This window comes from Gambusia affinis, linkage group LG19 (genome assembly GCF_019740435.1).
Source record: "Gambusia affinis linkage group LG19, SWU_Gaff_1.0, whole genome shotgun sequence".
Lineage (NCBI taxonomy): Eukaryota > Metazoa > Chordata > Actinopteri > Cyprinodontiformes > Poeciliidae > Gambusia > Gambusia affinis.
This window is the reverse complement of record NC_057886.1, coordinates 6,334,546-6,348,096: the sequence shown is the minus strand read 5'-3', so window position 1 is coordinate 6,348,096 and position 13,551 is coordinate 6,334,546. Positions and strand designations below refer to the sequence as shown.

General features: G+C 41.4%; 1 long non-coding RNA gene across 1 annotated transcript; it reads left to right on the top strand.

Moving 5' to 3' along the window:
* The first annotated feature begins 2,695 nt into the window (after window positions 1-2,695).
* On the top strand, window positions 2,696-3,300 carry LOC122822182. The gene is made up of 3 exons (XR_006369108.1): window positions 2,696-2,821; window positions 2,947-2,985; window positions 3,069-3,300. It is a non-coding gene; the product is annotated as an uncharacterized LOC122822182 (long non-coding RNA).
* Window positions 3,301-13,551: the final 10,251 nt, after the last annotated feature.

The window sequence follows — 13,551 nt, the reverse complement described above, 5'->3', positions numbered from 1 at the left end:
CACGTTTCATTATAAAACACGGCAGACTAATGATGGTAAATGTCATGTTCCGTGTTTTTCTGTGTGTTTATTCTGATTTTCCTGTGTGTCCGAGTCTCCATGTTGTCCTGTCTCCCCTTGATTGCTTCCCAGGTGTGTCTCGTTCCCTGATTACCTCCTGTGTATTTAGTGTCACCTGTGTGTCTGTGTCTTCGTCGGGTCCTACGTCTTCTAACGTCTGTGTAGTTGATTGTCGCGTCATTCAGTCTGCCTGTTTTGTTTGCCACGCTGTTTTTTCTGTGCTACCGGTGTGAGCCCTGGCTTCCGCTCAGCCGTGCCACCAGAATTTTGTGGATTCATTTACTTCATTAAATATCATTTTTCACCACACCCTGGGTTCCCGTTTGCTGCCTCACCACCTCACCCCCACGCATTATGACAGTAAATGGCTGCAGTAGAATAACTCTGGGAATCTCATCTGTCCTCGTATCAATCAACTTCAAACCACTTCTTTGTTCTGTCACAATTATTGATTTATTCCATTTTGAGCATTATGCTCCAAACTTTGCAAGGACTGACCACCCCGCTCACTCGCTTCCTCATACACACAAAACAAGCAGCCAGAAAGATTCAATTCATACTTGATGACAGCCACGCCCACATCGACACACCCACCACGTAGGTGTCACAGTCACGTGCTCCTGTCATATCAATAATTATTTATTTCATTCATATGGCTCTTACAGATTTAATTTAGAAAATTAAATCTTAACCTTAAGATTTAATTTGTAAAATAAAAATGTATTCCTTTGCATTTTTAGGTCATTTTTAAGTTTTCATGTAGCTTACTTGTCAGTTAATATTATTGTTAAGTTTGCCACAATAATGAAAACAAAACACAATATTTCATATATAAGAGAGAGAATAGGTACACCCTCTCGTCATAATTCTGTGACAGGTTATGAATATGAAAGGGGGCGGGTCCGGAAGTATGGGGGATGGGTGATAGCGTTTGAAACAATTGTCATGCTCATTGAGTGCTGCTATGTCATGGGAAAGAGTGGATTTTTATTGGTTTATAGCTGGTTTATTGCTGCTTTTGAATAAAAGACTCAAATGTTAAAAAAAAAACAAAGAGAGAGACACCTCTCTTTCCTGGTCTCACGACTTGTGTCCTCACCGTCAATTGTTTGTACTGATCTTCTCGTGCTCTGAGAGAGAGAGAGACCCCCTACTGAGCTACAATTGTCATGCTCACTGAGTGCTATGCCAAGCTCATTGAGTGGTCTAGACTCCGTGTCTCTGCAACTTTTTTTTTGTCTGTGCTTAATCTGAAGAAGAAAAATAAAACTATGTATTTTTTTATTTCCAGTTACTTTAAAGTCCCACTAAGGATTTTTAATGAATAAAACTAATGAAATGTAGAGAATAAACTCTAAACTAACAAAATAAAATAAATAACCAGTGTAACTTCTTATTTTAGTTAATCTAACCCTTTTTTTAAAAATACAGTACTTTAAACCAGTCTTTCTGAGACCCTCCTTTTCTTCACACATCTCCTCCAATGAGACACGCGGCATTATGTAATCTAATCTAATTGGTTGAGAAAAAGTTGGAGGGTGGTTCCTGCAACAATTTTTATTTTCGGGAGTAAAGCAACATCTCGTCAACTTCGTTCTTTTGTCGAGACAACAGCTCAGGACAAGATCTTCCCGAGGTACCGAGGTACATTCTGAATTGTATTTTTTTAAATCTTTTTTTTTTTTTCTGTTATAATTTTTTTTAATCAACAATAATGTCGCTGCTTTCTGATTCTCAGGAGTACAATGCGATATTTAGCAGTAAGTAGCAGGACTTAATAAATAAGAAATCTTAACTGGATATGTTTGAAATGTTTCAAATCGGGTGTTTTATCTATGTTCAGAACCCACCGCAGAGGAACTTGATGGTTTTGTCCTAACACAATCTAACTACGGTCAGTAAAATATATATGTTTTTTTTAATTATTTATTTTTAATGAGCTCTTCAATCAATTAAGATAACTAATTTTAACAATCTACAGATTTCAAGGAAAATCTGATCATTAACGTGGATGGGAAAAGCAGCCGTCCCAGAAGTCGCTTGTCTCTGAGTAGATCAAAAGCTCGGGTTCTAAATCCCGCCGATCAGACAAGCACACCATTCAACGCTAAGCCTGAAGCTCCCAATAGCATAAGGCTAAACTCTGCACCACAAGCGCTGCTTCCTTCTCCTGCCGCCGCGGAAGAAGAAGAACCAGACCCTGATGCCACTTTTCTCGATCCCGTAACCAGCTCTACACCGGAAGAACAACCAGAGTCTGATGCCGCTTCTCTCGCTCCAGTAACTAGCACCCCGCCCGGTAAGTTTTTTTTTTTTTTCAAAGTTTCAGATATGGGGAAAAATAAATCTCTAACCTACTAATTAATTATCTTTAAACCAGGATACAAACCGCCGCCTCCACTGATCATTATTTCTGACTCAGAGGACGAGTTTCAAGATGATAATCGCACCTTTCGACCGGCTCTAGCTACTTTACAAGCGGTCCCGCCTCTTCCTGCTGTGAGAGCGCGGGCTGTCTACCCTCATCCTCCCGCTGCGAAAGCGCGACCCAGTCCTGCTACCCGTCCTGCGGCAGCTTCTGTTGTGAGACCCTGGGGTCCCCTTAATACTCCCGCTGCGCTTGCGCAGCGCAATTCTGAGCCCCATCCTCGTCGTCGTCGAGTGGCTAACGGGGGTAACTCACCTCCCGTTCAGGACACCCTGAAGACACCAGGAGCAGCACAATCGAGACGTAGAAGATTGAATGTTCCCGCATTGCGTGGTAAGTTTATTTAATTTACAATTTCAAAACCTTAAGGAGAATATGGCATTACTAAAAGCAAATTTTGTTACGTAGACTTTGCTAGCTGCTACTGTTGTCTATAACAAGTGTGTTAATACTTACAGACTGGGACAGGCGTGCTCTTGCTGATGAATTAATTACAGGTACATTATTTTTTATTTTTTTATGAATGCCTGACCCAGCACCTACAAATGTTATTTTTTTTTCATCTGGTTCCTATTTTCAGAGGCTTTGCTGTTCATGAATCGGATCCCTGCCAGAGGCCAGGTTCTTATCAGAAGCGGTAGTGGAAGAAGAATTCCGACACGCCATCTGGATCGGATTAATAAAGTGAGAGCTACAACGTTTCTTGAAGCAAGCCAGATTCTGATACGTCTGTTTCCCACAATGTTGAGGTGAACGGTGAAATGAGCTTTTGAATCTCTGTGGGTGTTCTTTTTTTTTTTTCTTGCTGTCTATATAAATATGGATGAACAAAGGGATGATTTCCAAGCAATAAACATACTACAAGAGTTAAGAGAAGCATCTGGTTATTTTAGACAATTTGATGACGCAGTTAGAGTATTAAATAGGTCTCTGTCTCCAATAAATGTTCAGCAAGAGGGGTCGCAAAATCCTACCGGTCAACCACCCTCACCTGGTTCAGATAATAATTCTCAAATATCAGAATATTTAATACAAATTCAGAATTCTATTTATATTTTGAATAGACTGTCATCTGCACTGCAGTCTCTACAAAATCCAAACAGTGCTAGTCCTCTTCAGAGTCCTTTGAGGTCGCCCTTTTCAAACGACTCTGAAGTGCCAGACCCATTCATGCAAACTGATGATGCAATAAGACAATTAAATAGGCCTCTGTCTCCAAGAAACAGTCAGCAGACACCTTTTTCTCCATTGGATGACCATGAGCCATCCACATCAACAGCCCCTCCCATGGTCCTTCCCACATCAACGGCCTCTCCTACAGCCTCTCCCACATCAGCGGCCTCTCCTACGGCCTCTTCTGCGGGCCGTAGGAGGGTCAATTTTGACACAATAAAAGAACTGGTCGAAGGTTACTTAGGTGGCTCCAGAGAGGGTGTTATCAGAGTCCCTCAAAAAACCTTTAGACGGAATAAAAAGGGGTTTGTGTTAAAAAATTCAACATTTCAGAAAAAGTTCAGGGTGGTGTATGACAAGCGGCGGTTACTTCCTGACCATACGACCTTGCCTTTCGGATATTAATTTTTGTGAGTCCGCTCTATGTTCATCCATATTTACAGGGAGAGTAAAATTTTTCTTATCCTTTTTTTTTGTTTATTTTTTTTTCTTTGATGTTGTTAAAGAAACTGCTTTTCTTCTTGTTTTTATTTTTTATTCTTGCTATTAGATAAAAGAATTTTTTTGTACATTTTGTTATTCTTTTTTTAGTACATTTTTGTTAAAGAAACTGATTTTCTTGCTGTTGTTTTTATTTTTTATTCTTGCAATTAGATAAAAGAATTTTTTTTAGTACATTTTGTTATTCTTTTTTTAGTACATTTTTGTTTTTATTTTTTATTCTTTCTATTTGATAAAAGAAAAAATGTCGCATTCAGGTGATGTACAGGAGCCTTTTTCTTTTAATCCCAGATACAAGACTCCTTTTTCATGTTTGATTGTGGGTCCTAGAGGTTGTGGGAAAACATATTTTGTAAAAAAAAAATGTTATTGGATTGTAGTCATGTAATGGATGCTCAACCTGGGGCCATTGTCTGGATTTATAATTCTTTCCAACCTATGTATGCTGAATTGCAAAAATTGAATAAAAACATTAAGTTCATCAAAGGTTTACCTGATTCTTTCGAAGATGAAGAGTTGTTCCCAGTGAATCAAAACCTTTTAATTATTTTGGATGATGTCATCTTCCAAGCTTCAGAACATCCGGAAGTTGTAAAGTTATTCACAGAATTCAGAAATCATAGAAATTGGAATGTAATAATGTTAACCCAGAATGTGTTTCACCAGGGTAAGTTCAGCCGAACTATAAGTCTGAACAGTAATTATATGGTATTGTTTAAGAATCCTAGGGACAGATTACAAGTAAATATACTTGCACGTCAAATCTTCCCACCAGCAAAGGGACTTTTCTTAGAGAGTTTTGAAGATGCAACCAGAGAGGCTCATGGTTATTTAATCCTTGACCTTACTCCTACCTGCCCAGAACATTTCCGACTGAGATCGGGTCTACTTCCAAAACAGTGGCTGGTTATTTATGTACCGAAAACAAAGTAAAAAATCATGTCTGCACGCATAAAAAGGAATGTACCTCTCCTTAGGGCTCTCTACCATGCTACCCCCCAGAAGCGAAAAGATATTCTTGGACACTGCTCACCTGACTTTCTAAAAACTTTGTGTGAGATTGCTCTGAATATTTTAAAAGGTAACATTAAACTTTCACCTTCTCAACATCGGAAACTGAATAAACAAAAGAAGATCATCAGATTGTTGGCTGACAAACGTGCAGGTTTAAAACGTAAACAGATAGCTCTCAGGAACCAGCGAGGAGGGTTCATTCTTCCTATTTTAGCAGCTCTGGCACCCTTGATCGGAAACCTGGTTGGTGGAATAATCAATAAGTAAATAAAATGTCTCAAAAGATGTATCTGATCTCACCGCATCGGTTTAAACGTTTGAGTCAACCTGACACATCTATCAGACAAACGTCTGAAGATGATTTGGATTCCAAGATGAGAGCGATATTGAATGAATCAGGACTAACTTCATATGAGAAAATAAAAAAATATGATGCTTTGCTACAGAGGTATTTGACTCTAGTCAAACAGGGGCAGTTAGAGGAACCTTGATTAACCGTGACTCTGCAACGTGACTATCTTAACGACGATGATGACCCTGTGCCAGAACTTGGAGCTCACCAAGCTGATTCTATTCAGAAACCTCAAGATGAATTAGATGAAACAGCGAGTGAAGCTCTAAATGCGCTCCCTGAACGGCATCGAAAAAATGCTCATTACATTCTGAAACAGCTGTCTAGGAGTAACAGTGGCTGGACATCGAAAGGAGAATTTATTCATCGAGGACTCGTGACCACAGGCTCGCATCTGGTTGATTTACTAAAAAGCCTTCTGCTCCCTTTTAAAGGCAAACATCGAGCAGCCCCACCTGCAGAATGGATTAATTTTCTTCACACTCTAAATGAATTAAACATCCCTGTATCTTCGGTGAATAACCCACATGCACGTGAACAGTATTTACATTTCAAGGCAGAATCAGAAAACATAAAAGGCAGATGATATCCACCCGTCAACCTCATCTTGATGGGAAACTGGATGTGAAATTGGAGAAGCTGGTGGGGTCGGTGGAGATCCGCTGTAGCAGGCTTCTGGTGCCGACTGAAGCGGCGCGAGGTAGCCGACGGCTTGCTCTGCTGCTCCGGCTTGCTCTGCGACTCCGGCTTGCTCTGCGGCTCCGGCTTGCTCTGCGGCTGCACCAACCGATTGAAGAGTAGATTAAAGCGCCATAGTCTCTGTACCATATTCATATATGGTAGGCATCGGAGAAGATCCAAAGTATCTGCTAACCAGCCCGGCAAGCTCCTCTGCACTTGGTTGAGCTGCTGCTGCTGTCGGCTGAGGGGTAGAGCAGAGTGGCCCAGCGTCCATACCGTAATCCGGCGTAGAGGACATTAAAAACATGGTAGGAGAGATCGCTGGAGACGAGGCGGAAGGAGCATAGAAGACCGGGGAAGGTGGATGATAGGGACCCATATTGCTGTAATCTCCAGCGGTTGCGGGAGAGAACAGGTTCTCTGTAGATTCATCGCAGCCCGAGCCCCACATCCTCACAGGTCAACGACGGAAGTCACAGGTAGGAAGGAGAAAAAAGGAATGTGTGTGTTGCCCGAGACCAGCCTGATATATATACAGTAGGGGGGTGTGTCCTCAGAAAAGGGTGGGTCCTGAGCCTTCTGGAAGAACGGGGAGTCCCAATTTTCTTTTCACTGACAACATCTCACACCAAGAATGAGAGTCTTGGAACAGGTTAGAAATACGTCCCCCGACTTCCATGACTTTTTGAGCCCACAGATCAAACGGTAGAGCCAGCATCGTCCTGAATACACCAACTTCGAGATCAAAAGCCTCCAAAACAAACACGTCTGGTAACATGGGTTTGTCATTCTTTCTTCCGCTTGCTCGTAAAGTCCAGCGACCAGTTGTAGTCGTTCTCGACTCCCACTTTGCGCTCATGAGAATAGCCCCGTTGGCTATTTCATCATCGGTCGGAAAACACCGTTTTCTGACACGCTTTGAAGGAGGAGGGCCGAACAGGTTTTCACTATCTTCTTGGTTTTCATGCTCCATGAATGAATCACCAGATTCTGAGAAGAAAGGGAGTATTAGCCTTAACACAGCCCAGTCGTTGGCGGACAGGTAGCACGTAGGGCTTAGTGGAGTGAGTTCTTCATCTTTATCCAGCTGGTACAGGTAGAGCGCCCCTGTTTCGTACTTAAAAACATAGCCGAAGGATCCTCATAATCCATATGGCTCCAGAGACCAGTCCTGTTTCATATTTAGAAGTGACGGCCTCTGCAGCCGGCACACATAGAATGTAGATTTCTTTGGAGCATCCTCTAGACGAGGGGAGAACTCAACCGGGGTCTCGCATAGAATAGATGATCCACTCATTAAGATCCCCTTCGCCGATACAGTTGCTCGAGCGGGTGTTTCAGAGGAGGAGGAGGAATGCGGCTCCTCGGGATTGTCCCTTGCAAGGCCCGGTTCCGCTGATTCCGGACACACAGATATCGGGATTTCACAAATGAGAGGTAGTGGAGATGAAGGTGGTCCTTGATCCTCAGTAAGAGGAAAAAGTTGTTGAGCTCCATTCATGGCTAGGCTATTCTGCAGGGAAAAAAAACAACGCTACAAGTAGAGCCGGCGGCTGTAGAAAATGCTACAAGAGTGCTGTATATGTTCTGCATCCCTATTTATTACAGTGAAAAACCAAACCACACCCCTGGGGGGAGGGCGTAGCAATAAACCAGCTATAAACCAATAAAAATCCACTCTTTCCCATGACATAGCAGCACTCAATGAGCATGACAATTGTTTCAAACGCTGTCACCCATCCCCCACACTTCCGGACCAACTCCCATCCCCCACACTTCCGGACCCCCCCCCCCCTTCATCACCCTCCCTTTCATATTCATAACCTGTCATATTCATATTCATAACCTGTCACAGAATTATGACGAGAGGGTGTACCTATTCTCTCTTATATATATTTCTTATATATAATATCTTACCATACATACAGCTGTGCATGGGACATGTATTGTCCTGCCACTGTTCCTTACTTCTGACATTATCCCAATACAGCTGACCTACTATTAATGATTTCTAGCTGAGTAGAGAAATATATTTTAATTTATTCAATGGTAATCCAATAAAATATTACAATAAACAACTCTGTTTACAAATTAGATTGTTAAATGTGTGAATTAAATCATGGAAGAGTAGAATGTCCAAATTTTCTATATATACATTTTACAAGAAGCTAAAACAAAATATGGTTGTTATCACTGGATAAATGTACAAAAGTGTTATTTATAAAGTGTACATATCAGTAGGAACATAAAAACTTTGATCTCATACATGTTTTTCAAACCACTTGCAAACACTTAAAATCAAAAGTGTTTTCAGACCGTTGTATTTTCATAGTGTTAGCTGATATATCACAACTACAGTGGAAGAAAACCAGATGGATAAAAGTTAAAGACTGTTGCGGCTCCTCTGGCGTCCTGACAAACCTCCAAAATTCCACATCGCCAGAGTAGTTTTCAGGAGGAGGTCTCCGACTCATCAAAGACCAAAAAGCACTCGCGGAGAGTTTTCTTGTTGAAAAATATTAAACTTTCTTTAAACAGAAATAGTCTCCGAATTGACTTTTCAAGAGATGTAAAAAATAAACTTTATTTGACGGTAGAGAAACTATTCCACTCCTCACTCCTCGATCAAACAATCAGAACACTCTTAGCTGCTGCCTGCTTGTTAATCATAGAAGTAGGCTGACTGACAAGGAGGAGGGTCTAAGCACAAAATATAAATAAATAACAATAGATCTCCCATTCATCTGTAACATTAATAAATTAGCAAAAATAAATTCATCTAATTCTTTATAGGCTCCAACAAAGACTAATAAGGAATGTTAAAGTGAAGAGACAACCAGTCTCCCATTTTTTTTTTTTTTTATATATATTTATTGTTTTCAACAAATTAACAAAACTGCAGGACAGTTATCAAAATACAAAGATATGCGGAACATCGATCAGACTGCGATTACTAATTGGCGTCGGTTGACGCTGGCATTGAGATCTTCTACATTGTCATCATTAGTGAATGAATCCAAACAAGATTGCAGTTACAGATAAATTCCAGAATACAGCTGCCCAACTATAATTTATGTAACCAGAAAAACAACAAAAACAGTGATACCCTGACCCAACCCACCCCAAGTTATCAAGGATAGAAGATAGAACAGCAAAAAGATAGATGGGGGAAACAGAAAGAAAGAAAAATAAATAAATAAAAAAATAAATAAAAAGGGAAGGTTAATTTGTACAACCAAAACAAGTATGATAACTAAATAAAATATTCAGCTCCTCCGCATACTGCTGGAAATGAGTGCATAAGGGTGTATTAAGTCCCTTGTGTACCAACCGAGAGGCTTTCTGACAGGCAGGGAGGCAGCAGAGCCACATAGCAGACGTCAGTCCATCACTACACGTGTCCAGTGGCACCACTCAAAAGTTCAAGGAATGGCCCCCACGTCCCAACATATCTGCGTACATCATTATTGAGAGTGTAGCGTATTTTTTCAAGATGTAAACAAGAAGCCATGTTGTTCAGCCAGCATTTAAAGGAGGGAGGTGAGGCAGACTTCCACTCTGTAAGAATGACACGTTTAGCCACGACCATCCCAAAGGCCAGAGCCTCTCGAACAGGCAGGGGCAGAGCAGAGCAGGAGTCAGAAACACCAAACAGAGCAATGAGACAGTCCGGAGGTATCTGATGTTTGTACGCCGTTTGGTAAAGATTAAATATGTCAGACCAAAAGGTTGTTAAATAATGGCAGTGCCAGAATTGATGTCCAAGGGTAGCCTTAGGGTGTCCACATCGGTCACATGAACTTGGATGACTAGGGAATATTTTATTCAACCTTGCTTTAGAGTAGTGCAGGCGATGCACCACTTTAAACTGGATTAGTTGCAATCTGGCATTAATAGAGCAGTTTTTTATTCCCAACAGCACACGATCCCAAAGCGCAGTGGAAATAGTAACTCCCAAATCATTTGACCAGGCATCTCTGATATGAGTAGATGATGTTGGCATAGAGAAAACATTTACAAACAGTGAGATTAGACATCTGGAAGTGGGAGGTTTTATAAGAAGATCATAAAAAATATGCTGCGCTGAAAGCTGATTTGTGCTCAAAGCAAGTTGGTTTGCGAAACTCCTGGCCTGCAAATAACGAAAAAAATCATTTGGGGACAAATTGAATTTAGACTGTAACTGAGGGTATGATGAAATCTGTTTATTGATAAAAAGATCCTTGAGAGAGGAGAGACCTCTGGTCGACCAGAGTTTGAAGGCAGGATCTGAGAGGCCTGGCTTAAAGCAGGGGTTATTACACAAAGGGGCATAAATGGACAGATCTGGGAGTTTCAAGACCCTCTTTATTTGTGTCAAAATCTTAACTGAGTTCCTAAGTATGAAGTCAGACATGAGCCTCTTGAGGGGGATATCTGGTTTAGAGAATAATATTGCAGGTAATGAGGCAGAAGTTTGTAGTAACAAGTTATAAGATTCAATCTGAGGCCAGCCAGGGAGAGAAACGGAAGGAGTACCTGCCCCGGCAGAGCCTGACGTCCAGAATGTCCAAGCCCTCGCATTGCAGGCCCAATAATAGTGCCGAAATATCGGAAGGCCAAAGCCACCCTCACCTCTAGCTTTCTGTAAATGCGCTTTAGAGATTCGGGAAGGTTTGTATGCCCAAATGAATGGCATAATAATTGAATCCAATGTATTAAAAAAGGAAGAAGGAATAAAAATTGGGATATTTTGGAAGAGATAAATAAACTTAGGAAGGACAACCATTTTGATAATATTAATTCGACCAATTAATGAGAGTGGGAGTAGCCGCCAACTGTCGATCCATTTTCTTAGCTTAGAGAGTAACTCTAAATAATTTAATTGGAAAAGTAGCTTGGAGTTTACAGGAATTTTGATACCGAGATACATAAAGTGGTCATGGGAGATTTTTAATGGTAAACTATTCAGGAAACCAGAGTCAAGTCCATCAGACAGAGGGACAAAGGCAGACTTAGTCCAGTTGATTGTGAAACCAGAGAGCTGTCCAAAGCTCTGCAGCATCTCAAGAAGCGGTGGAAGAGAGGCACTAGCATCAAGCAATGTCAAGACTACATCATCTGCATATAAACCTATGACGTGCTCTGATGTACCGCATGTGATACCTGTGATAAGTTGATTAGACCTGATGGCAACAGCCAAGGGTTCCAAAGCCAAAGCAAAAAGCATGGGAGACAGGCAGCAGCCCTGCCTAGTACCACGTTTCAGTAGAAAGGCGGGTGATCTATCTCTATTGGTCAACACCTGAGACCTGGGATGAGCGTAAAGCATTTCTATCAGAGACAGAAAACCTGTGCCAAAGCCAAATCTTCTGAGAACAGCGAACATGTATCCCCACTCCACCTGATCAAAAGCCTGCTGAGCATCCAAAGATATGATTGCTGAGTTGGGGAAAGCATGAGAGTACATAATGTTAAGTAGTCTTCTTGTGTTGGAGAAAGAGAATCTTTCTGGAATGAATCCAGATTGATCTGGATGTACCAGACCACTGATGTGTGAAGACAATCGGTTGGCTAAGACCTTAGCAATAATTTTCTGATCAGAGTTAAGCAGGCTCAAGGGGCGATATGATGCCACATTGGTAGGGTCTTTGTCTTTTTTGAGTAAAAGACAAATATTAGCATCATATAAAGACTCAGGAAAATGGCCAACCTCCACGGAAGACCTGACCATACGCAGTAAGAGTGGTGACACTATATCAATATGAGACTTGTAAAACTCAATACCAAAGCCGTCAGGGCCGCATGCCTTTCCACTAGGAAAAGAGCGAATTGCAGTCCTTATCTCCTCAAGAGTCACCTCACCATCTAGTTCCAGCCTGGCAGCATCTGCAAGAGTTGGAATGTCCAGTGGCTGAAGAAAGCGTGTAATATCCTCTGTAGATGCAGTTGTATTGGAGGCATAAAGTTTATTGTAGTATTGAAAGAAAGTTTTGTTTATTAGCTTATGATCTGTCAGAAGCTGGCCTGATGGAGAAAGTATCTTATTAATGGCTCGCTCAGCCTGCATCCCCTTCAACTGCCTAGATAGTATTTTATCTGCTTTGTCCCCCAGTTCAAAATATTTCTGACGGAGCCTCTGAATATCATCCATAACCCGCTCACCCAAAATACAGTTATATTCATACTTTAGGTTCACAATAGAGGTAAATATGTGGTCAGAATTGGAGCTATGGAATGCATCTTCCAGTGTGGTTAGTTGCTTCTCAATTTCAGCCAGACGATTACGTCTGAGCTTTTTAACATTGGATTGGTATGATATAATATCACCTCTTATGACAACCTTGAAAGATTCCCATAGAGTAGAATCAGAGACAGCGCCATTATCATTGTAGGCCAAAAAATCTGAGATCTTATTAGAGACAAATTTGCAAAAGGAGCTGTCCAAGTTTAAGGAGGGATTAAGTTTCCAATTGTATTGTGCTCTTTGAGTATCAAAGTTAAATTCAACTGACAACGGTGCATGATCAGAGATGAGAATAGGGTGGTAGGTGGATTTGAAAACACGGGGTAATAAGTTTGAATCAACCAGAAAATAATCAATTCTTGTTGAGGATTTGTGTACCGAAGAAAAAAAGGAGTATTGGCTCTCTATGGGATGTAGATGCCGCCAGACATCGACCAGATCCAAAGATGTTGCTAATTTGGTTATAACCGATGTGGACTGCAATGGTGGGGCAGGTTTAGGAGAAGACCTGTCTAGGACAGGGTCGAGGTAGCAATTAAAATCACCCCCAACAATGATCCTATATTCGCTGTGTTCCGCTACAAGATTAAATACTCTTTTGTAGAAGTCTGGACAGTCAAAGTTAGGTGCATAGATGTTAAGAAGGGCCAGAGGGACAGAATTAATGAAGCCAGTAATAAGAACATATCTCCCGCCTGAATCAGTCACCTGTGACTTAAATATGAAAGGTACAGATTTACGGATGAGAATGGCCACTCCTCTCGCCCTGGAGGTGAAGTTGGATTGATACACCCGCGACACCCATGAAGTCCTCAAACGTCTCTGCTCTGCAGGTGAGATATGTGTCTCCTGTAAGAACACAACATCAGCCGACAGATCCTTTAAGTGAGAAAAAACCTTGCCCCTCTTGAGTGCCCTACCCATACCTCTGCAGTTCCAGGTAATGAAGGTAATAGGATTCATAGCTGGCATGGAAGGAGCACAATCAAAGAACATTCAGAACGATGGACAAAAAGGTGTTGTCTGAGCTGAATAAAGGGGGGGGGAAAGAAAAGGAAGAAAGAAAGGGAAAAAAGAGAAGAAAAAAAAGGCACCCACCCACCCCTCCCTGCCCCA